The 24,908-nt window shown below is 42.2% G+C and overlaps 1 protein-coding gene and 1 long non-coding RNA gene across 3 annotated transcripts in view; one reads left to right on the plus strand and one right to left on the minus strand.

The window, feature by feature from the left end:
* Positions 1 to 24,908, plus strand: part of LOC137347099 (angiopoietin-2-like) — a 218,154-nt gene that overhangs the window by 34,178 nt on the left and 159,068 nt on the right. The window lies entirely within an intron of this gene.
* On the minus strand, positions 1,263 to 24,431 carry LOC137347103 (uncharacterized). The gene is made up of 3 exons (XR_010968867.1): positions 24,142 to 24,431; positions 2,988 to 3,070; positions 1,263 to 1,807 (listed from the first exon to the last, which is right to left on the minus strand). It is a non-coding gene; the product is annotated as an uncharacterized lncRNA (long non-coding RNA).

A 24,908-nucleotide genomic window follows, 5' to 3' on the forward strand; every position in this document is an offset into this window, starting at 1 on the left:
ATCGGGGCCTGGTGTAGAGGGAAGGGAGGTCAGAGGCCTTGCCATGGGGAAGGTTGTTTGGGGATCCCAATCATGGAGGCTCCTCATGCAGGCACCTGAATCTAACAGTTAAGAGTGAAGACCTTTACCTCTTGAATCCACCAAGTCCTCGCCTCGATGAAGCTGCTGGGTTCCTTGATGCTCTGGAAATCCAGATGACAGTAGTTGAATTTCAAAAGCTGCCTTGCAATGATACTCGCAGCTGCATTATCATATATAAAGTTCCAGCCCGGCTCCTTGGATTGGGTTGGTTGCCCGCCCATCTTCGACTTCAGTTAAAACCAGAAGTAGGTGGGTTGGAGGAGGGTTTGAGTCGGGAAACTGATTTCTGAGACACCTGACCCAAGCCTGCCATTTTCCTTTTCAGTTTAAAATCAGTCTTATGTGTCAACAGCATCTATTTAGAGAATTTGCCCTTAAGTTTTTTTGTGTAGCTGCCAATTAATTCTTTTACATTTTAAAAAAAATGAAGGGCTTAATGACGCATGAAAACACACTTGTACAGATACCTGCACACAAACATTTTTATCTGCAATGTGCACCCAAAGTTTCTCCGTCACCTACAAGGCTCAAGTCAGGATTGTGATGGCCCCATCTGGGACAAAGCAATCTGTTTCAACAGCATCTCAATCACAAACCTAAACATTCATTCCCTCCACCATCGGCATATCATGCACAGTGTACCATTTACAAGATACACTGCAGCAACTCATCAGTGATTCTTCAGCAGCAGCCCCCAAACGCGTGCCTTGTACCATCTGGAAGGACAATGGCAGCTGATGCCAGGAGACGACATCACCTCCAATTTTCCATCCAAGTCGCACACCATCCTTACAGGAACATCTATCGTCATTCCTTCATTGTCACATGGTCAAAATCCTTCCTAACAGCATTGTAGGAGTATCTTCACCACACGAACTGCAGATTCAAGAGGGAGGCCCACCACAACCTTCTCAATGGCAGCTAGAGATGGGCAATAAATACTGCTCTTCTAGTGATGGCTACATCCCAAGAATTAATGCATTAAAAAAAGTGATATTGTTCACATAGCTATACAAGCACAACATTTGGATGCTCATATAGTGAGATGTGCCTGAATACATACAAGTGCAAACAGAAATATTGTTTTGTTGAGACAATGATGACTTCAGTAATAAATAACAGACACAACTGACCCATACCTTTAATGGGTGATATGATTCAATTTAATACAGAATGGGATATATAGATGCTTCTAATGTCACACAAGAGAACCATTAAAAAAAAACTTGAACTTAGGATGAAAAATCTGAGGTCAGGCAGCAGCATCCAGACACTGGTGCCACAGCTGTGATGCTTTAGTAAATGATACACAGATGTCACTGTAACTAGATGCAGGCCATGGTGAAACTATATAGATTCAGCAATAATTAAACAGTGTTTCTCCAAATGTTTATTTCTAACTTCCTCTTCCTTTGGTCACAACCCTTTTGTCAAAGCATATCTGGAATAGCTGTAAGATGAGGGATGAGTTATAAGCTTGTAAAATATAGCTGTCCTGCTGATTGGTTTCATCTGTATTCCATTTAGTCCATACTTTGAAGTTGGGAGGGTTAAATAAAGATTGCTCGCATTTAGTACAAATAGCTTCTTTCACAGTAGCCGGGATGCTTGTGGGCCGGGAAGGTTATACTTGTGATATTTGAATGTCACAATCACATGTCATTAATTCTTCAGCTAAATTGGCACATCACTAGCATGTAACCATGCCAGTGTGTCAGCTAGTTAACTGTATGAATAAATGAAAATTAACCATTTTAAAAAAATTATCAGATATACTTTAACAAATAGCTGGCAGCATGTTACAGGATACAATTCAACGTTAGGCTTTGCTTTTATTGTCATCACTGTATTGTTCAAAGTTCAGTGCCAGTGTGGGGTTGTGAGAAAGTAAAATGAAGAAGCAGACTCTCATATTCTGTCTCTGTCTCTCGCACTTTTTAAAAATAAATTATAATAAACTCAGATTTTTTGTAGCAGCACTCTAACACAGTATCAAATTTATGTTGTGCTATGACTTCTGATTTGACATATTGCTTATGACTTCCTAATACTAGTCCAACACTTGGGGTCATAATATAATATCGTCACTAATAAATCCAATACAAAATTAGTGATAAACTACTTTTTCCAGAGAGTGGTTAGAATGTGGAACTTATTATCACATGGAGCAATTGAGGTGAACAGCATTGATGCATTTAAGGAGTAACTAGATAAGTACACGAGGAAAAAAGTAATAGAAAGATATGCTGATAGGGTTAGATGAAGTAGAGTGGAGGAGGCTTGTGTGAATAGATAGACTAGTTGGGCCAAAAGGCTGATTTCTGTGCTGCAAATTCAATGTAATTTTATGTAATACATGCATGAGAGCCACACAGTGCCTCATACAACAAATTAATTGCTATGTCAAAGCAGCTAACGTTACCTTGGATATGGGCTCCTAGAACACAGAATTCAGAGGAAAAAATAGCATCTGTTCATATCTCCCCAAACATCTCAAAATGCTTCACACAATGATTTACTTTGAAATGCAATAACAGTTGTTAAGTGGGCAAACACAGCATTCATTCTGCACACACATAGTAAAGAAACAAGTGCCTGTTTCTGTTGATGATGTTGGCCAGGATATTTGGAGTACACCCCACTACAGTTCAGATGGTGCCATGAGATCTCAAGGCTGTTGTAAATAAAGTGTTCTCGTTTGGGATACTGGCTCTGAGTGAATGCACAAGAGAGGTAAATCAGTTTGTGCTGATAATCTGTCCTCTTGCTATACTTGTAAGTCAGGACAGCTATTGGCACTTGGACAGAGAAATTTTTGCTTCCATTGTTTTTGTTTTTTTGGCTGGATACCCTGTTATGACCACATCATCAACAAACAGTAACTATATGCTCTTGGATGTACTTGCCTTTGAGTTTGAAGTGGAGAGAGAATTGGCATCAACTTTCTGTACCCATTGCAAAACGTGCAAGAGAAGTACAAATCATAATGCTGCAAAATAGAGGGGGACAAAAGCACAATCAATGAGGCAAAAAATGCTGAATTGAACCAAGATACAGACAGAAAAAGCAATCAAAATGTAAATTAAGAGACAGACAGCCAGATCAAGATGCAGACTGGCAAACAGAAAAGATAGACAGAGATAATCTAACTTTTCTTGCTGTATTCAGACCGGAGTTCTGACCCACTTTGGTGCTTATCAAGGCCCTTTCGTCCCTTGCATTCATGTAGTTTCAGTGGCATGCAGAACACAAGATCAATACAAGAGAAGTTTATTAAACCAAGAAAAGTGGACATTTTATTGAATACAGAGCACAAAACAGTATTTTCATGCCAGTAATTCAAATACATTGTGCTGCATATCATCTGAACAATACATACCATACAGCGTTCATTTTACTAATTGTGATTTAACAAATTGCGCACGGAACTATCCATTCCAGCAATTTTCATCCTTGTGCAGTTCATAGTAACATTTGCTGTGTAATATAGTTTGGCCTCAATACTGACTTGTGCTTTTTATCCTGGCTGAAGGCAGTGGGAATTACTTTGGTGAGGAAAAAAGGATCATTTCTAAAATCAGTAGGCAGCTTAGCATAGACAGCTTTTTGCCAGAGGCACTTTGCTTTCACCGGATTTCCCAGTGCTGACTGCTGGCTGAAAATCTTCCCTCCTCTGCCTTTACGCCATCTGTCAATGATGCCATTGGTCGCATTTGGCAGAGCATGAGTCAAAGTACAGCTGTTACACATGAGGTTCCTTATCCTAGCAACTTAACTCTTAAAACACTTTGATATTTCAAAATTGTACAGTTGCACTTTTGTTGCCATCCCCAAACCCACTTTTTACCTTACAATAAACCAACATACAGATGGCAGCCTCAACTTGATGGAAGCGCTACAGTTAAATGAGGTAGAGCTTTATTGCATTGGTGGCTGAAGATTGCTGGAATGAATATTTTTGTAAGACCAGTGGAGTGCCTTAAGGATCAGTGCTAGGGCCTCAGCTATTTAAAAAAGGTAGAGTCAAGATAGGAAGAAATAAGTTCAGTGGGGCAGGAACAGGCTGAAACAATAGGTCTACCAGGACAGTCCCTGTTTGTGGATTTTGGGAAGGAGGTAGAAGCAGGCTGTCCGGGTTGTGGAACGGTGAGGTTGGAAGCTATAGAGAGAAGATCTCCGGAGATGACGTTCGTGACAGTCCTGGAGAGAGTGGCTTGATGTTTGGTGATGGAGTCATGGCCCACAGGGAGGTAGGAAGAAGTGTCTGACAGTTGGTGCTCAGCCTCTGCAAGGTAGAGGCCGGTATGCCAGACAACCACAGCACTACTCTTGTCAGCAGGTTTGATCACAATGTCAGGTTAGACCTGAGAGAACAAGAGTGCAGCAAGTTTGGAGGGAGACAGGTTAGAGTGAGCGAGGGGAGTGGAGAAATTGAGTCAGCCGATGTCACGCTGACAGTTCTCAATCAAATTAAAACTGTGGAGTCTTATTTCTGCAGGTAGTACATTTTTATTTGGGGTTTTTAAAATGTTTTACTTTTTTTTCTCATTTTTCCTTTCTGCCTCCCAGATGCCATGTGGACCTCAGCAAACTATATCAGCCTGCACTTCCAGCAATTCGCAGCTCAAATATTTTTTGAGTTAAAGGGTGAGGATCAAAAATGTAACAAATATGATACACCACAAAATGGCCCAATCCAACATATTATTGGCCAATGAGATAGCACAGGGAGAAAACAGTGTGACAACCTAAGTATAGCTGAAAGAAAGCCTTGTATTTGTGCCTCTCGCGTTCCTGAGCAATGTCTCAAAGTTCTTCACCTATAATCAGTTAGCTTGAAGTACAGTTGTTTATGTAGGTTGATATCCAATTCTTAAAAGTGCAGACAGTTCCATCAGCAAATGCTGATTTAAATTTAAATAATTCATAAAAGGTTTATAAAAGCATTTGTAGAGATTTAATTTTATATTTACACTGCCTTCTTCAAATCTGAGAACTCCTCAATATGCCATTCTGTATCGCTTGCTGTTCACCCTGTTCCCCTTTACATTAAGAACATGAGAAATAGGAGCAGGGGTACACCATACAGCCCCTCGAGCCTGCTCTGCCATTCAATACGATCATGGCTGATCCTTGGGCTCAACTCCACTTTCCTGCCCACTCCCCATATTTCTTGATTCCCTGACAGACCAAAAATCTGTCTTTCTGAGCCTTAAATATATTAAACGATGGAGGATCCACAACCTCTGGAGTAGAGAATTCCAAAGATCCACAACCCTTTGAGTGCAGGGTCTATATTATCTATATTAATGACTTAAACAAAGATACTGAGAGTAATGCATCTAGGTTTGCTGACTTACAAAGCTAGGTGGGACTGTAATCTGTGAGGAGGGCTCAGAGAGGCTGCAAAGAGATATATACAGGGTAAGTTAGTGGGAAAAATGGTGGCAGATGGAGTATAATGTAGGGATGTGTGCGGTTATTTACTATGGTAATAAGAATAGAAAAGCAGAATATTTTTAAAAGGCGTGAAACTTGTAAATAATGTTGAGAGGGTCTTGGGTGTACTCGTACAAGGAACACAAAGTTCGCATACAGGTACAGCAAGCAATTAGGAAGGCAAATGGCATGTTGGCCTTTACTGCAAGGGGATTGGAGTAAAAGAATAAGGAAATCTTGCGACAATTGTATCCTCCATCGTTTAATATATTTAAGGCTAAAATAGACAGAGTTTTGGTCTGTCACGGAATCAAGAAATATGGGGAGTGGGCAGGAAAGTGGAGTTGATGCCAAGGGTCAGCCATGATTGTATTGAATGGCAGAGCAGGCTCGAGGGGCCGTATACTTAGCTCTACTTAGGTTTTCACACTGTTTTCTCCCTGTCCTGTCTCATTGGCCAATAATTTGTTGGATTGGGCCATTTTGTGGTTTACCATATTTGTTACATTTTTGTTCCTCACCCTTTAACTCAAAAAATATTTGAGCTGCGAATTGCTGGAAGTGCAGGCTGATAATGGTATGCTGAGGTCCACAAGGCATCTGGGAACCAGAAAGGAAAAATGAGAAAAAAAATTAAAACATTTTAAAAACCCCCAATAAAAATGTACTACCTGCAGGAATAAGACTCCACAGTTTTAATTTTATTGAGAACTGTCAGAGTGACATCGGCTGTCTCAATTTCTCCACTCCCCTCGCTCACTCTAACCTGTCTCCCTCCAAACTTGCTGCACTCTATTCTCTCAGGTCTAACCCTGACATTGTGATCAAACCTGCTGACAAGAGTCGTGCTGTGGTTGTCTGGCATACCGGCCTCTACCTTGCACAGACTGAGCACCAACTGTCAGACACTTCTTCCTACCTCCTTGTGGGCCATGACCCCATCACCAAACATCAAGCCACTGTCTCCAGGACTGTCACGAACGTCATCTTTTGGAGATCTTCCCTCTACAGCTTCCAACCTCATAGTCCCGCAAACCGGACAGCCCACTACTACCTCCTTGCCAAAATCCACAAACTGGGACTGTCCTGGTAGACCTATTGTTTCAGCCTGTTCCTGCCCCACTGAACTTATTTCTTCCTATCTTGACTCTACCTTTTCTCCCCGGTCCAGTCTCTTCCCACCTACATCCGTGACTCTTCTGATGCCCTACGTCATTTTGACAATTTCCAGTTTCCTGGCCCTAACCACCTCCTCCTTTACTATGGACGTCCAATCTCTCGATACCTCCATCCCCCACCAGGACAGTCTAAGGGCTCTTCACTTCTTCCTTGAACAGAGGTCCAACCAGTCCCCATCCACCACCACCCTCCTCTGTCTGGCTGAACAAGTTCTCACCTTGAACAACTACTCCTTCTACTCCACTCACTTCCTTCAAGTAAAAGAGGCTGCTGTGGGTACCCGCATGGGTCCTAGTTATTCCTGTCTTTTTGGGGGATATGTCGAATATCCCTTGTTCCAGTCCTACTTTAGGCCCCCTCCCCCAACTCTTTTTCCAGTTCATTGATGACTGTATTGGTGCTGTTTCCTGCTCTTGCCCTGAACTGGATAACTTCATCAACTTTGCTTCCAGTTTCCACCCTTCTCTCACCTTTTACATGGTCCATCTCCGACACTTCCCTTCCCTTTCTCAACGTCTTTGTCTCCATCTCTGGAGATAAACTGTCCACTAATATTCACTATAAGCGCACCAATTCCCATGGCTACTTTGACTACACTTCCTCACACCCTGCTTCCTGTAAGGACTCCATTCCATTCTCCCAGTTTCTCCATCTCCAATGCATCTGCTCTGATGATGCAACCTTCCACAGCAGTGCTTCTGATAGGTCTTCCTTTTTCCTCAACCGAGGATTCCTCTCCACTGTAGTTGACAGAACCCTCAAACATCAGCGCAAGCCTGAGGAACAGCACCTCGTTTTCCGATTAGGCACTCTACAGCCTTCCTGACTTAACATTGAGTTCAATAATTTCAGAGCATGACTGGCTGTTTTTATTATTAATTTATTTTATTTTTCATGTTTGTGCTTTTGGACAGAGCTGTCTGTTAATCTGTTACTAACACTGTCTCTGGACTGATGCTTTGTCTTTCACCACACCGTTAGCACTCCCTTTGCCTTTGTCCCATGACATCTTGATCATTTGATCTCTCCTGTCTTCTGCCCTATCACACACCTTCCTTTTTGTTCTCTTCTCCTCCACCCCACCCCCACTTCACTTGCTTAAAACCTATTACATTTCTAACCTTTGCCAGTTCTGATGAAAGGCCACAGATCTATAACATTGGCTGGGATTTCACGTTGGGCGTGCGGAAGCTGGCCACCAACTGAAATGTCGGTGGTGAACCCGCTTCCATCTTGCCTGGAGATCCACTTGCTTGATGGAGGAAGTCCCGCCTCATTGAGCTGCCAGCCAATCCAATCAGTGGTCACTTAAGGGCCTTGATTGGCGTGGGGCGTGTGGGCCATTCTTCACCCCCCGCCCAAGGTAAAGGGGGGTGGAGGCGGGAGCGGGTCAGGAAAGCCTTCCAGAACACGCCACTCCATTCTACGCTGCCCCCACAGTACCCCCCCCCCCCCCCCCACCCCCTGCCGTCACCATCCGGCTTGTTGGGGTGGCATAAAATTCCGGCCATTAACTCTGTTTCTCTCTCCACTGATGCTGCCAGACCTGCTGAGCATTTCCTGCATTTTCTGTTTTTATTACCACAGTTTTAATTGTTTCCTTTTTTGAGCCAGAAAGGTTCAGTGGCATTGCATTTTGTCATTAAAAGGGTTCTTGCATCATTAAGTATCATCAATAACTGTTTGTGGAAATTTTAGTTTGTGTTTGTAGTGCAAATACAGCAATTTCTTGAAACGGTGAGCTCCCATTTTTGCGAGGTTAATGACAAAGTGATGGAAATCATCCAGCAATTTGAGGCAATTTGCAACTCATGGCGTATCTCATCCTTGCTGCAAACTGCTGGGTGCTTTACACATTCATAATGGCATGCATTTAAATTCACTAATTTTCACAGCAAATTCTGGGTTCATGTTCTTTTTGGGACCTCGCTGTGTGTTCTTGTGTTTGCCAATTGTACAATGTGAGCACACATCAAAAATAATTAATTGGCTATCTGGCAATTTGGGGCAACCTATAGATGTGAAAGACACTGCATAAATGCAAGCTCTTCCTTTGTTTCTTTTTAAAATTTATATGTTCTTGTATCTGCAATTGGCAGGCAATGCCCATGTGGATAGGATTCTGTCTGGTTGGGAGAGCAGTTACAAGCATTTCTGAGCAAAAATATCATTTGAGCAGTACCCTTGGCATGTCAGGAATTAAATTACAATATTTAAATATAATAGATTGTCAAAGAGAACATAGCTTTTCAAAAAAAAGCTTGCACAATGAAACGTCTCCTGGAAAACAACAGTATTCTTAATTTAAATCGGCCATAACTTTACTGCTCATATTCCCAAACATAGCTTTCTCACATTTTAAAAATGTATTTGCATAATTGGTTTTTCTAGGTTCTACAGTGTGCCACTATTTCCCATAACATTATAATTTGTCCGTCACTCTACATTTCTATAATATAGCTTTCTCATCCAGATGTGTGCAATCTATAAAATAGTCATCGAATACTTCTGTACTTTGACTAAAGGATTGTAACTTCATGTCACAGATAACTAATATGTTGTGAAGCCAGTGAAATTATATTTATTTTGTCGAGTGGGCAAATATGATAGCTTAGGGCAAATGAAGTGTGTCATAGATCTCTGTTTATAGATGTCATGTGTGTAAAGAGTCTAAAATGACACTGTATCTCATTTTAGATTTCCCTGTATGACAGTATCACTATATTTAGGAACCATTCAAAATGAATATTATAGTAAGAACTATTTAACAAAGAGTATTCTAGTAAGAGAGATATCACAAAGTGGGCTATAGTGAGGGGAGATTGAAGAGGGTTACAGTGAGGGTAGTGACAAAGGTTACAATGAGGGGAAATCAGAAGGTTACAATGAGGGGTAATTACAAAGTATTATAGCAAGATGTATATTACAAAGAGGATATTTTTCATGATTCCTCAATCAATAAGGAAGGATTACAAAATACCTCCTACACCAGTGATTAACTGGGAGTGTAACATAAAAGGCTAATTTACAGGACTGAACCAATGGGTCAAAATGTGGAATATTAGTATGTATTACAACCAGGTGCGAAATGTATCTAAGGGTCTGGGGTTTGTTACTATCTTCACCTGGTCTTATTGTAACAGGGTTTACTTTTAAGCACACTGTGTTTTGAGCTCCCCCTTTGTGAATCCTTGTTCACAGCTTTCCAATTATAAGGCAAAGAAATGAGCACAAACAGGCCTCCTTAAGTTTACAGACGAAAGAGTGAAATTTATTAAACTTACCTAAACTTAAACTCTAATACTGTTCACGCCTACGGATATACGCCGTGCCCACGCTAGCACGCACACGCGATACACACATGCAAATAGGGACAGAAAAGAGAAGAAAAATAAAATGGAGAGGTTTGAGGCAGTCTCTAAAAAGGGGGTTTCTGGTTACTGTTTGTGTTTCCAGCTCGCCGTAGAGTCCTTGATTGTAGACAGCTCTTTGTTGGGGCTCAGTATACTTCTTAAACCTTGTTCACGTAGGAGACTTTTCTCTCTTTGAGTTTAAGTGTCTTCAATGGTTCTTCAGTTCCGTGAGAAAGAGATTGGAGCAGACAGGAAAGAGGTATTCTCAGTCCAGGAGAAAAGTGCTTTCTGACTTCAAACACTGTTTTCTCCAATTTAAAACACTCTCAGTTCCAACTTCTGCGACAGCCAGTTAGTCATGCCACTAAAACTGGTATGACTACTACTTCTGTGTATTGGGGAAGCGCCGACTGGGTCCCCATTGTTCCAATACTGTCGGTTACTGTGCAAATGTCTTTCCAGTCAGGGACTTGCAGTTTTAAGTTTTACTGTTCATGTGGCGAAAGAATGTGTGCCTCAGTCTTGGCAGGTGGGGGGCTTGCCTAACAGTATGTTATAGACTTTACAGATTTCAATGAGGTTTCGCGTAAATAAGCTTTGTGGATTATAACACAATTCATTTGTTTCGTGTTTAATTTTTGACATTTTGCTCACCATCAAGGTGCAGGGATACAACACTCTTCATGTCCAGCACTCTGTGCGAGTATCTTGCACTGCCATGTCAGCTATGCCATGATTAGAAGCATTAAATCTGCCTCTGATTTCCCTCAACAATACAGATTGACCAGAGTCTCAGAAAAGTACATGTTACTGGATACTGTCATGAAGGTGCTTCTGATATTAATTATTTTTGAGGACCCGTGTTTAAAAGATTGTGAAAATTGGATCATTTGAAAGATTGAGACGATGCCTGGATTTATTTTTTAAGGTTACTGGAAGGATACTTGGGATTTTGTTTATCAAAACTCTTACTGAAAGAGACAATGAAATGCTAAATATATGAGGAGACTTGCTGGCTATTGGAGTTGTTTACAGAGAAGTCACATGTTTGAGTTTATGGTTGTCAGGAGCTTTGGCTTTCTGATTTGGGGCTGGACTGTTTGAATGGTCAGTTGGTGCATAGTCTGCTACAAGAGAAGCCACCCAACTCATCCTTTGCCACTTGTTTTGAAAAATCTGACAATCCAGTGTGACAGTTAAGACCACTGATGCAGTAACTTTTCCGAAAAGCCTGCAAGGCAACTCCTCGACATCTCCTGAACAGAAGCGCTCCAGAAAGATTCTAGTGACAACCGTCTACTGGTACCCAGATGCCAGATCAAAGGCCATCTGGAGAATTCCATATCTTACCCTTTTGACAATAACTTGGCCAAAGTATTTTTTAAATGTTGATCTCTGCAGAGTCAATTTTTCATTTTTTTCCTTTAACCGGTGTGTGTGCATGTGTGGTAGGTTATTTTAGTAGGGTAGATATTTATAATTTCATATTTCAAACTGTATGTTAATCAGCTTTGCATCTTTATTGAATAAGTCTTGTTTTTATAAAAAAAAGCAATAATTTGGTGTTTATTCAAGAAACCTGGTTGGCGTATTTTTATTCTGAATCTAATATAGCTAAAATATATAATTGGCCATATAGGTAACTGGGTGAAACATTTAAATATATGTTGTGACCAGTGGAGTAGTGGAACTAGAGAAAGACAGTGCATTCCTCTAATCTCGCTCACAACAACACGATAATTTTAATTTCCCATATTGCCATTTCTTTTGTCAGTGGCTGACAATTTAGTGTGCAATATTTAAATATAATAGATTGTCAAAGAGCACATAGGTTTAAAAAAAATGCACAATGGAACACCTCCTGGAAAACAGCAGTATTCTTATTTTGCTTTATTTTATGAACCCCTGTTTGCTTGGAGCTGAGTTAAGATTACACTTAATCTACATCCAATTGTTATAGCCAGCAGGGCAAGGCCAATTTCAACGCACTAGACTGGGCTAGATTTGAATCTGGATCAGAAAAGTGACTTCCTGTACTCCTAGTGTCTCTAATAATTTTTATTTACATTACACAGCATCAAGCCCTTGGAAAGGAGCAAGTCCTAAAATGTGTATCTTTATCACTGGACTGAACTTTGAATTCAGCTTCAGAAACACGATAAATACATGATGCTCTGTCATACAGTCTGCGTTAGCTAAGTGGCTCCCACTAAAATATGTGCCCTCTTTGCTCCATTGTGTTTAAATTTGATTTAAAACTGGCATATTTCTAAGAAACTCCAAGCTCTAAAATGAAAACTATTTAATATCCTTTGCAGAAGTCAAACTGAATGATGCTTTGTCCAGGCAGCAGAGGCATAAATTAGTTGAGTGAAAAATGGAATTGATAATGCACGTAAATTGTCACTTGGCAGGTTGTCCACGGTGGAGAGCTATAGGATAAATTTAAAGGCCGTGCTTAGATTCCAAGAGTAGATGGAATCTTTCTCTACTGAAATGGTGAGCAACACCAAACAATGATTTGCAGTCCTTTTTTTAGAAATTGACATGCTATGGATTCTCTTCTCTCAAGGAAAAAAAGTGAGCAGATGTTTACAGCCACTGTTAGCATTGGTACCAACACAATGCTTAATTGAGATTAATTGCTGCCCAAGTGCAAGAAATAAAATTTTTAAATCCCATAAGGCGCATAGTCTGTACTTTGCATATTCTCTCGAAAAGCAAAGGCTGAGGAGTGACCTGATAGAGGTCTTTATTAAGCGTTTGATAGCGTAGACATAGAGAAGATGTTTCTCCTTGTGGTGGAAATGAAAACTAGTGGTCATAAATATGAGAGACACCAATAAATCCAATAGGGAAATAACACAGGATGGTTAGAATCTAGAACTCGCTACCACAGGGAGCAATTGAGGCAAATAGCATAAATGCATTTAAACGGACGCTAGATAAACACACGGAGAAAGGAGTAGAAAGTTATATTAATAGGGTTAGATATGGTAGGGTGGGAGGAGGCTCATGTGTATAAACACTGGCAGGAACCAGTTGGACTGAATGACCTGTTTCTGTGCTGTAAATTCGATGTAATTCTATGATTTGAAATGCGCTGATGTATGGGGGATGTCCAAGCTTTGAACTTCTCAAAGTCTGTGTTAGTGGCTTACATGCTTCTTTTGCCCTCTATTGAATTTATCAAAGTTTACACCCTCTCTCTGGTCTCAGTACTATAAAGGGCATGTTGCCACAGTGGACTACACAATGTTTGCGGATGCAGACTTGGAGGTTGACAGCAGTTGTATTTTAATTATAGCAGGATGTTAATATTTTCTGTAAACTCATCTCTCCAACACCCTGCCCCCCTACCCAGCCACTCCCCTCCTTCTACTAAGAACTGTCACTAAACACTGTGCAGTGCACTGTTTCAATTATGAGCCCTGCTCTTATGAACCAGTGAAACTTGTTCAGGGAGAGAGGGCATGCGAACTAGAATGTCAGCCAAGGGTGATATTTGGAACTCCTATAACCCGCTGGGATGAAATCCCAATGCTGTTCTGCTCAAAGAATTAAATCACAACTATAAGCATACACCAGTGAATCTAGAACTGATACACAGGTCAAATTTCCAAACATAACAATATGATCTCTCCTTTCAAAATGATTAACATTATTATCAGGAAGTCAATATAGGCAAAGGTTTTCAGTTATTTAAAGGATTTATGAGTATGCTGAAAAAGGACTTAAAAAATTGTGTGTGAAACTGAGAGTCCCAATACTTTTCCAGCTCATTTTGTGATATAACGAAGTGGTGACTTTATTTTCATTCCTTCATGGGATGTGGGCATTGCTAGCTAGGACAACATTTATTGCCCATCCTTAATTGCCCTTGAGAAGGTAGTGGTGAGCCACCTTCTTGAACCACTGCAGTCCATGTAGGGTAGGTACATCCACAATGCTGTTAGGAAGCGAATTCCAGGATTTTGACCCAGCGACAGTGAAGGAACGGCGATATAGTTGCGAGTCAGGATGGTATGTGGCTTGGAAGGGAACTTGCAGGTGGTGGTGATCCCATGCATTTGCTGCCCTTGTCCCTCTAGGTGTTACAGGTTGTGGGGTATGGAAAGTGCTGTTGAAGGAACCTTAGTGAGTTTCTGCAGTGCATCTTGTAGATGGTGCCCACTGCTGCCACTGTGCATCGGTGGTGGAGGGTGTGAATGTTAGTGGATGGGGTGCCAATCAAGCGGGCTGCTTTGTCCTGGATGGTGTCGAGCTTCTTGAGTATTGTTAGAGCTGCACCCATCCAGGCAAATGGAGAGTATTCCATCACACTCCTGACTTGTAGCTTGTCGATGGTGGACAGGCATTGGGGAGTCAGGAGGTGAGTTACTTGCCACAGAATCCTCAGCCTCTAACCAGCTCTTGTAGCTACAGCATTTATGTTGTTGCTCCGGTTCAGTTTCTGGTCAATGGTAACCCCCAGGATGTTGATAGTGGGGATTCAGCGATGGTAAAGCCATTGAATGTCAAGGGGAGATGGTTAGATTCTCTCTTGTTGGAGATGGCCATTGCCTGGCACTTGTGTGATGTGAATGTTACTTGCCATTTATCAGCCCAAGTCTGGATATTGACCAGGTCGTGCTACATTTATGCACAGATTGCTTCAGTATCTGAGGAGTCATGAATGGTGCTGCACATTGTGCAATCATCAACAAACATCCCCACTTCTGACCTTATGATTGAAGGAAGGTCATTGATGAAGCAGCCGAAGATGGTTGGGCCGAGGACACTACCCTGAGGAACTCCTGCAGTGATGTCCTGGAGCTCAGATGATTGACTTCCAACAACCACAACCATCTTCCTTTCTGCAACTAGTGGAGAGTTTTTCCTCCTGATTCCCATTGACTTCAGTTTTGTTAGGGCTCCTTGATGCCGCACTCGGTCAAATGCTGTCTTGATGTCAAGGGCAGTCACTCAGCTCACCTCACCTCTTGAGTTCAGCTCTATTGTCCAAGTTTGAACCAAGGCTGTAATGAGGTCAAGAGCTGAGTGGCCCTGGCAGAACCCAAACTGAGTGTCACTGAGCAGGTTATTGCTAAGCAAATGCCGCTTGATAGCACTGTCAATGACACCTTCCATCATTTTACTGATGATTGAGAGTAGACTGATGGGGCGGTAATTGGCCAGGTTGGATTTGTCCTGCTTTTTGAATACAGGGCATGCCTGGGCAATTTTCCACATTGCCAGGTAGATGCCAGTGTTGTAATTGTACTGGAACAGCTTGGCTAGGGACGCGGCATGTTCTGGGAGCACAAATCATATTCAACATAATCTAGCCCTGTGTTGAAAATTGTTACTAAAGTTCACATTTCTGATGCCAAAATGTCTCAATTAATCTAATAACAGTGGTTGAGGTTCACCAACAAAAGCTGTGACAAGCCAACTGATTTCCTGCTTGGAACTAAAAGTGACAAGTTGCTATTTTATGATTAAAATGCACAGTAAGATGCTTTTTGGCATCATCCATTGGGTTGGGCAATGTGGGAGGGGGACATGAGCTGTACTGCACTGGCAACAGTAATACATTTCAGAACTAAAGACCATGAGTTGCCAGCTCAGCACATTTTCTGCATCGGTAATGAGGGACCCTGCAGTACATTAACCAGATTTTGCATTCTGTTTCATTTTAGAATTGTAATATATTTACGTTTAGCACCTCTTCATTCCAGTACAGACTAGTATTCTAGAAAAAGAAAATGTCAGAATCCGAAGAAAAATATTGGGGGGAATTTTAACCTGCAAAAATGGGTGGATTTGGGTTGTTTGGGTTGAGTGGGAAGTAAAAATGTAAAAGATCTCAAACCCAAACCCTAACCTGCTTTGAACCTGCCCATTCCTAATTTTAACAGAGGCAGGAATTGGGGCAGGTGGCCAACCTGTTCCCTGGAGCCAGATCTCTCTCATTTAAATATTTTATTCAGGTTGTGTGGCTCAGATGCTTTTGTTCTCTGTTCCAGCTTGGGAAACCCGATAGCTAAAGGGGGACGATGACTTCAGCATGCAAGATATGCTTACTCTATTGTTTCATGAGATGTGAGTGTCGCTGGCAACTCCAGCATTTGTTGCCCATCCCTAATTGCCCTTGAGAAGGTGGTGGTGAGCTGCCTTCTTGAGCCGCTGCAGTCTATGTGGTGCAGGTACACCCATAGTGCTGTTAGGAAAGGAGTTTAAGGATATTGACCCAGCGATAGTGAAGGAACGGCGATATAGTTCCAAGGTGGGATGATGTGTGAATTGGAGGGAAAATTGCAGGTGGTGGTGTTTCCATGCATCTGCTGCCCTTGTCCTCGATGGTAGAGGTTGCAGGTTTGGGAGGTGCTATTGAAGGATGCTTGGTGTGCTTTTTTCAGCACGGCTTGTGGGCCAGGAAGAGCAGGAGTGCTTTTACCCTGGTCCACTAAGGAAATCTGTTAAACTCCCCAACAATTAGACCATGACCGCGCCCCCCACAACGACTAGATCTGATATCCTTCCCAATGTCCTTCCAATTCCACCCCACTTCCACAATCCTTTCCCTTCCTTCCACAATATCTCCTGGCCTCTTCTGCAATCTCCCTTCTTCCTCCTATCTCTCCAGGTCCCCCATCAATGACCCCTGATTCCCCCATCTCTCCTTCCCACACATCAATGTCCTCCCAACCCCCAGTGTCTCCGGGCTGTCCTCCTCCATCAATATCCTCTTGACGGCACAGTGGCGCAGTGGTTAGCACCGCAGCCTCACAGTTCCAGCGACCCGGGTTCAATTCTGGGTACTGCCTGTGTGGAGTTTGCAAGTTCTCCCTGTGTCTGCATGGGTTTCCTCCGGGTGCTCCGGTTTCCTCCCACAGCCAAAAGACTTGCAGGTTGATGGGTAAATTGGCCATTATAAATTGCCCCTAGTATAGGTAGGTGGTAGGGGGAATATAGAGACAGGTGAGGATGTGGTAGGAATATGGGATTAGTGTAGGATTAGTATAAATGGGTGGCTAATGGTCGGCACAGACTCGGTGGGCCGAAGGGCCTGTTTCAGTGCCGTATCTCTAAATCTAAATAAATCAAACCTCTGATCTCTCTTAGAACTGATCCCCCTCCCACAACCATCTGATCTCTCCCTCTCCTTCTCCACTCCCTGGCTGTGGCCTGATGCCGACTACCCCACCGACTGTCAGCTAGCCTTTCATTTGGCTGGATGCTGCTGCAAAACGTATTTTAAGATGATGGGATTCTCCCATTAAATTCAGAAGGACCTGAGGAAAACCTGTTCTTCCAGGTTTCCTGAAGATGTCCTCCCACACTCACTCCCTGCCTCCCTGTAAAGTTAGGGGCCGTGTTGTAAGTCTACTGATGTTGGAATCAGTTAGTATGCTCTCTGGCTTTTGGGCGATTAGGTACTTTTGACCATTGACTAAGGAAAATGCAATTGAAATAAGTATTCATGGTTTAAGCTATCTGATATAACATAGATGGGGGTGATTAAAATCTATATAAATTCAGACTTGGAATTCAGAATCTCTGTGTCAAATTTGGAATCTGTTGATTTCTAATATACTTGCAGTATAAATCTCTCATCTCAGCTTCAACCTCTGCTTCTCTCTGTCATAATCTGACACTGTGGCTGGAATTTTACAGTAGGCGGATGGGAGCCAGCCACCGACTGAAAAGTCAGTGGCGAACCCGCTTTCGCCTCGCCTGGGGATCCGACCCGTATTTTGCAGGTCGCCGGGCTTCAACTGGTGTGAGGCGGGGCTTCCACCTGCTTGAGGTAGGAAGTCCTGCCTAATAGAGCTGCCAGCTAATCAGTAGGCCAGCAGCTCTTAGACCCAGCTGCGCCACTAGGAACGGTCACTTCAAGGTGATTGGTTAAGGAAATATACAGTTGTTACCCTATTCACACAGGTCCCAGAAGCCCTGTAGATGATGAGCACCATGTTGATGTCTCACTGACAGCAATGTAGCCTGCAAAAGCTCATGGAAATTGAACAGGCGAAGGCAAATCTAATGAATAACATATGCCGTCCATTTGCTGGTAACAATAAATTCTGGCCCATTCTTTCACAGGAGATCAAAACTGTCGAACTTTTGTTTTCCTAAGACTTACTTCTACAATCTCATCCTCTGCATAACTTAATTACTGTGTCCTGATTTGCTTTGTCTTCTCCTTTACCCTATCAGCTTTGTAGTGTATGCACTATGGCCCTGGTCCTTCCCTTTGACTCCTCAATAGTAAAAAAGGAAAGTCCGATGTTTATACCTCCATGCTCTGTACTGATTATAGAAGTTACACTAGGTTTATAAAAGTAGAGTTCTAGTGGAATCCTGTGGCAAGGAAAACAAGACAAGATTAATGAAAAGAAAAGCAACAGTGAGGTTCTGATAGGCTTCATACTATTTACAGGATCTGCTCTTCTGCTGTGCTATCCAGCAAGTCAGGTTACTATAATTATAATTCAAATTGCATTGTACGTGAAGTTGCAAAGCAGTGCCTAGAGGAGAAGTTACAATCAAGGCAAAATCGCCAATTTTTTGATATAATATATAGCTGGACATATTTTTGGCAAATAGTTATCCAAAGTAGTCACCATGGACTGACTCAAATTACTTTGACATGGTATTGTCATGACAAGTGCTATGCCAAATGATAATTTTTTTTTTTATCCATCAGTCGGAAATGAATTAAACTTTAAAACAGAGCAAGAGACAAAAAGAAAATGATAAAAGACCACTGCTGGCAGCTAAAGTGATCACTGCAATTTGCATCGAAATACCCTACATACCAATGTATCGAGGTGGAGACACTAGGAGCTGAATTTTATGAGGCCTCTGACGTTGGAGGTCGTGGCAGGGGTGGGGGCCGGAAAATTCTTCCTGGAGAGGCCCTCTATGACCCCGAGGCCTCGGTGTGCACCCCCCCTCCACCCCACAGCCAAGCAGCGGGGCCTTCATTTTAATATTATAATCAATGTAATTAAGTTTAAATCATTCAAATTAACTTGCCTTGTCCTGGAGGTCATCCCACGCAAATATTCCCATTTGGGAAAACACTTTTTATTGGCTGAGGGGATGGTGGGAAGAGGTTGCAGGGCAAAGGTAATGAGGTTGGGGAGCGGGTCTTTGCGTGGCAATAAAGTTTATTTAGGGTCAGTGGCCCTGAAACAGACATTGCAGGGGGCGGAGTTGGCAGCGATGTTGAAAGGGCCTCCAGCTTTTATTAAAATTTTAAAATCACATTTATCAAAATCTCCCTTTAAAAATTAAAATTTCCCCTCGGGGCTTGAAGCCCTCTAAAAATGACAGCGGCGCCTGCCTGGTGGCACAGGATGCCGTTGCCGGGGACGGAACAGCTGCCCCCGATAATGTAGAGAGGGCAGCCGCTCAACTCCCTCCATTTAAATGAGCCCCTGCAATATTTTGTGCAATATTTTGATAGCGCATCCGCGCAGGAAGACCGGCAATTTCGGAGTGTGCCACCGCGAATGGTGCCGTGCTCACAAATTTCAGCCCTAGGTCTGGTAAATCTCCAACCAGAACAATGGCATGAGCATTTTGAATGAGCTTACCTGCCTTGCCATCATTAACAAGACATTAAAGGCAATCTTGGAACATTAACATTGGTGGAGACCAACCACTCAAAGGGTAATTACTGAGACAATGGGACCCGAGACAGATTGGAAATTCTTAGACCTGATCTAATTAAAGTGTAAAAGAGAGAATACATTGGACTATAATGTGACAAACTCTCCATCTGTGTGAAAACTTGCATTCCTTCTCTCTACAGGAGACAAGCACCTGATTTTGACCAGTGAAGGACCCAAGTGGGGTCTCTTCCTCTCTCTTTCTGTCTGTGTGTGTGTCTCTCTCTCTCTCTCTCCAGGCGACCTTGCAAGTTCAACCCTGCCTTCTGGCTGCAAAACATCCAAGTCTACCATTGCTGCAGACAGAGACCCCAGGAAGAAAACCATCTGCATCACGGTCTCCAAGAAAACCCTGAACCAGTTGGCCACATCTACCAGTCAGGAATGTCAGGACCATTGAGTTCAGCCAGAAGGCAACTCAATTACCAGACTCAATGGACTGTATTTTCTTTTTTATTGTTCCGAACTCTAATCCAACCAATCAATTCTTCTCCACTCTGTAACCTATTTTTGTGTGTGTCAGTGTTTGTGAGAGAGAAAATTGGAGCATAGTTTATTATTTTACTTTGATCATATTTTGGTTTTAAGTACAATAAACAAACTTTTTCTTCTTTAAACTCAAGACCTGTCTGATTGGTTCTTTTATGATCATTGCACATAAAAGGGTTAAACACTCACTGAATTGAATGATTATCAACTGTTTAAAAGAAATAAACCCTGTTGCGGTCAAGCAAGGAGAGTGACGAGAGCGGGAGCCTTTCTGATGCTGGCAATTCCCTGGGGATCAAGTGGGAGAAGGAATATGTCCACTGTCCTACACGGACCAGGAAAGCTCACTGAAATATAAACAAAATACTGCGGATGCTGGAAATCTGAAGTAAAAACAGAAAGTGTTGATAATACTCAGCAGGACCTGCACTTTCTGTTTTTATTCCAGGAAAGCTCGCCTTCTCCTCACTTGATCATAATTGTATATGTAATTTTGCTCCCATCTATTAAACTAGCATATAATTCAAATAATTATTGATGATTGCAGATCACTTTGGTCTGACTATTATGATGAGGTAAATCTAGATTACACAGTGAACTAATAATCTGGAGACCAATGTAAAGCTCATCTCATTCCCATTAAGTTGCCTGGAAGGGAAGAGATTTCCTACTTGTTTCCATTTTCATCCATTGCGAAATGGCAATCTTTCAAACATTTATCTTCCTAATGGGGTTTTCAAAAGTTTCTGCTTCAATCATCTGGCTCCAATCCACAATAGCACTTATAAAATAAAACTGAATGTGAAATGTAAGATTTTTCAGAAAAAAAATAAAGATTTTCTAAGCTCTGTTTAAACAGTGGGGTTGCACATTTCAAAGAAGAACATGTCCCATGTTTTGCAGTTTAACTATTGAATGCAGATCTGTCTCATGTCCCTAGACCTGATCTAGATATGAAGTATAGAAACAAAAGCAGATAAATGGCTAAGGCGAGCTTTCCTGGAATAAAAACAGAAAGTGCAGGTCCTGCTGAGTATTACCAACACTTTTTGTTTTTATTTCGGTGAGCTTTCCTGGTCCGTGTAGGACAGTGGACATATTCCTTCTCCCACTTGATCCCCAAGGAATTGCCAGCATCAGGCCGCCTGAGAACGCAAATGTATGTCTTTGCAACTGATACCCCAATGCTTACATAGGCAGTTGGACATATCTGCTGCCTTCAGGTGCAGACCTGTTGTAATGTGCATACAATTTAAAAAATCAAAATGAGCTTTGCTTGACTATCACTGCAACACAAATGCTGATCAAGATGGAAATTTTTTTTTTTAGGTGTTCTGACCATATTAAAACCAAGAAGCAAAGTGTGCTGTGCATCCAACAGATTGCTACATATGCACCCAATATCCTATTTTTAACATTCCTATTACCTGTCCCATTTTAACAGTTGACCTGTCAACCGTGCACCCATGTTGAGCTCTTTAGAAGCTGCTCTCAAAGGCTTAAACATTCCTTATACTGATGTTTATAACATCTGTATTTTAATTAGAAAGACATGCGTCAGAAATATAAGCTGATCTAAATTTGTTTAGTCTCTTTGGACTTATTCCTTTCAGCATTCATGCTTATGATCAGATGCTTATGGACATGACTCAGATTTCTGCTTGTTTCCATTGGTTGTGGTGTGATCTTAGCAATTAGAATTGATATTGAGTTTGACAGCATTCAAATCAGACCAAGATCTCAGTACCTAATCTCATTTGCTTATTGTCGCTACAACAATCCTTATTGAAGTGTCCATATGATAAAGGCAGGATAAGGTGAAATACAAAATATCAGTTCTGGGTTTACACCTATCACAGATAAAATAGTCAAAAGCAACCATTGACCATTTCTGAAAATGGCCTGCAAAACGTCATTATTCTTAAAGCAATAAAATTGGAGGACACGTTTCTTTTTAAAATGTCACCAGTTCCAGACAGAATTCCCCTCCTCTGATATCCAGGAAAGGTCTGAATGCAAAATGATTCATAAGACATAGGGGTAAAACGGGCACGATAATGCCCAATTTCGGTGACTGATGTCCTGTGCCCCAAGGATGCCTGAAAAATGAGTCCAAATTGGAGAGGCCATTTTTCAGACGTTCATAGCAGATGCCTAAAACAGGTGTTAGGCCCCCTTATATATGTAAATGAGTGGCCTAATGCCTGTTTTAGGCCCCCAGTGTAGAAATTGGATATCGCAGAACAAAGCTGGTGTTGGGTTTTTCTTCCTGTTTTGCAGGTTAAGCAGAGCCCCCCAAATAAGACATAAGATTTTTCAAATTAAAAAAAAAACATTGTTGTGGATCCAGGTGAAGCAAGATTCCTCCCTCAACTCCACAGTATCCTGATTGCCCCTTTAGGACTTATCTTCAGACCACTATCAGCAAGGCAAACAGCCTAACATTTATTTTTTTAAAGAGACAAGCTGTGGAGGCACAACAGCCACCAGCAGCTTGCGCAAATTAGGTCTGAGATGCAATTTCAGGCTGGCCTTGGGCTGCCCAGTTGGGGTGCGCACTGCCCATGTAGCACCAATTCAGGACCCAGAAAAATTGCGACCAATAATCTGCAGGGCCAAGAGGCACTCCATTAGTTCTAGGAAGCAGGGTATAAGGAGTTAATACTGGGATACTGAGATGTTACATCTCAGGCTCCGAAATCGTAGCTCAAATTGGGTGTTTGGCAAACTGCAAGTATATTTTTAATTGGAAAAGTGAGGCCGTTGAATGGCATTAACCTCAAGTATTTTTTTTAAATGTTATTTTGTCTTTGGAATCTATAAAGAGATAAAATATAATGACATCACTATTTGTTTTTTAATAAATCTATGGTTTAGTAAAAATGTGGGAACCCTCTAAACCTGCCAAAAAAAGGATTTTCCAGTGATTCAGCTGGTTATGGGAATGAGTAGCTGAGCCATAGAGACCAAGGGCAGGATTTTTCCCTTTGGGTCAAATGGGGTCACAAGCCCTTACTGTGGGGGAAACAGTCACCCAGTAGTGATTTTCCCCGAATTGGCCAGTTAGTGGCCAGAGGGCAGACTTGACGTCCAATTAAGGATGACCTGTGGCTCTCAAAGCTGGAGGACAAATAGGAGGCACCCCTGCAGCTTGGTCGAAGCTGCAGCCTGCAGTTCAAGTAAGAGAGAGAGGGTGCCACCAATTTGAGGTGCCCTCTCTCTCTGACCTTTTAAACATTTACATTTAAAAATGCCCTCAGCAGCCAGGCCGCCCTGTGGCTACAGCTGTGACCAGGAAGGCGGGAAGGGCCTCAAAGCCCGCCAGGAACGTTGTCCCTCCAGTCTGCTGCCGGGGGGCTGCCGCTAGGTAGATGGCCTCGTCCCCACTGCCTCAAGGGGCCTGGAGGCTGACTGGAATTTCTGACAATAGACCTTAATAGGCCTTTAACTATCCTTAATTGGCGACCCGCTGCTTGCGGACGGGTAGCCCTGCCGACTTCAATCTTGCCTCCGGAAAAGTGGCTCAGGGCACGATGTGCCGGCTAACCTGCACCCCAGCCAGTGGCGCAGATTTTCACGCCTGCCCGCTTCCATTTGGGGGCAAAAATCCTGCTCTAGATTCAATGCTTGGGGCCTGCTGAGTTAGTTGATCTCAGCTTGAGTGACATTAATGCCATTATTAATAGCCTCAGAACATGTGGTTCAGCAGAAGAAATTTGGCTGGGTTACAGTGATCCCAAGGCTCAGTACTGCCTTCAATTAACCTTATCAAATAACGTGCTGACACACTCCGGGTTCAGGGATTGCCAAGATAATGTACAGTATCTGATGCCAGAGCTATTGTACCCCAGCAAGGCATCAATGCCTTCAGGAGAAGGGGAGTAAGAAAGTTGAAAAAAAAAGACAAAGAAATACAGATATGATGTGTAATCTTTTACCTTAAATTCAGTAACGTTTCAATTATGTGAGCTCGCAGTGCCTGTTATAGCACTGCTCAATGGCATATGATGAAACTGGCATTGAAAGATTAATATTGATATTATAGCAGGTTTATCAATAAATCATTTACAGTAGATTTAATGGTGCGAATGCATTACCGCACAAAAACAACCAGTCAGCTCACATGCCACATTCATGATCTGCAAGTTGCACCATTTTTTTCCATTCTAAGGTCACAATCGGGCACAAGACAGCATGTAATCCTCTCGACATCTCTTTCCTCCTTCAAGACGCTCCATAAAACCTACCTCTTTGACCAAGACTTTGGTCATCTCTCCAATCATCTCTTTTATGTAGCTCGGTGTCAAATTTTGTTTGGTAACACTTCTGTGAAGTGCCTTGGAACATTTATTACATTTTGTTACGTTAATGATGCTATCTAAATACAAGTTGTTCTTGCGGTTAAGCCATGAAGTGACTGCAGGAAACGTGATGTGCGCTTTTCAAACATCGGAGGATATGTGCGAGTGCCGTGAATCATACTGCTGTTCATAACATGTAATGTTTTGGTGATGGATGATTCACACTGTTATAAGTTAACTGCACATGTTTGTTGCGGTTACTATTTACTGATTTAGCATGGCTCCTTTCTGTAAATAATACAGCCCAGGGGTTCTGCATTACACTAACACTGTGGGAGTTCTGGCAGGGCCATTGGGTTTGTAAAGTGAAAAATGCTGAATTTTACTCTGGCCTCTTGATCTGC

This window comes from Heterodontus francisci, chromosome 31, assembly GCF_036365525.1.
Source record: "Heterodontus francisci isolate sHetFra1 chromosome 31, sHetFra1.hap1, whole genome shotgun sequence".
Classification (NCBI taxonomy): domain Eukaryota; kingdom Metazoa; phylum Chordata; class Chondrichthyes; order Heterodontiformes; family Heterodontidae; genus Heterodontus; species Heterodontus francisci.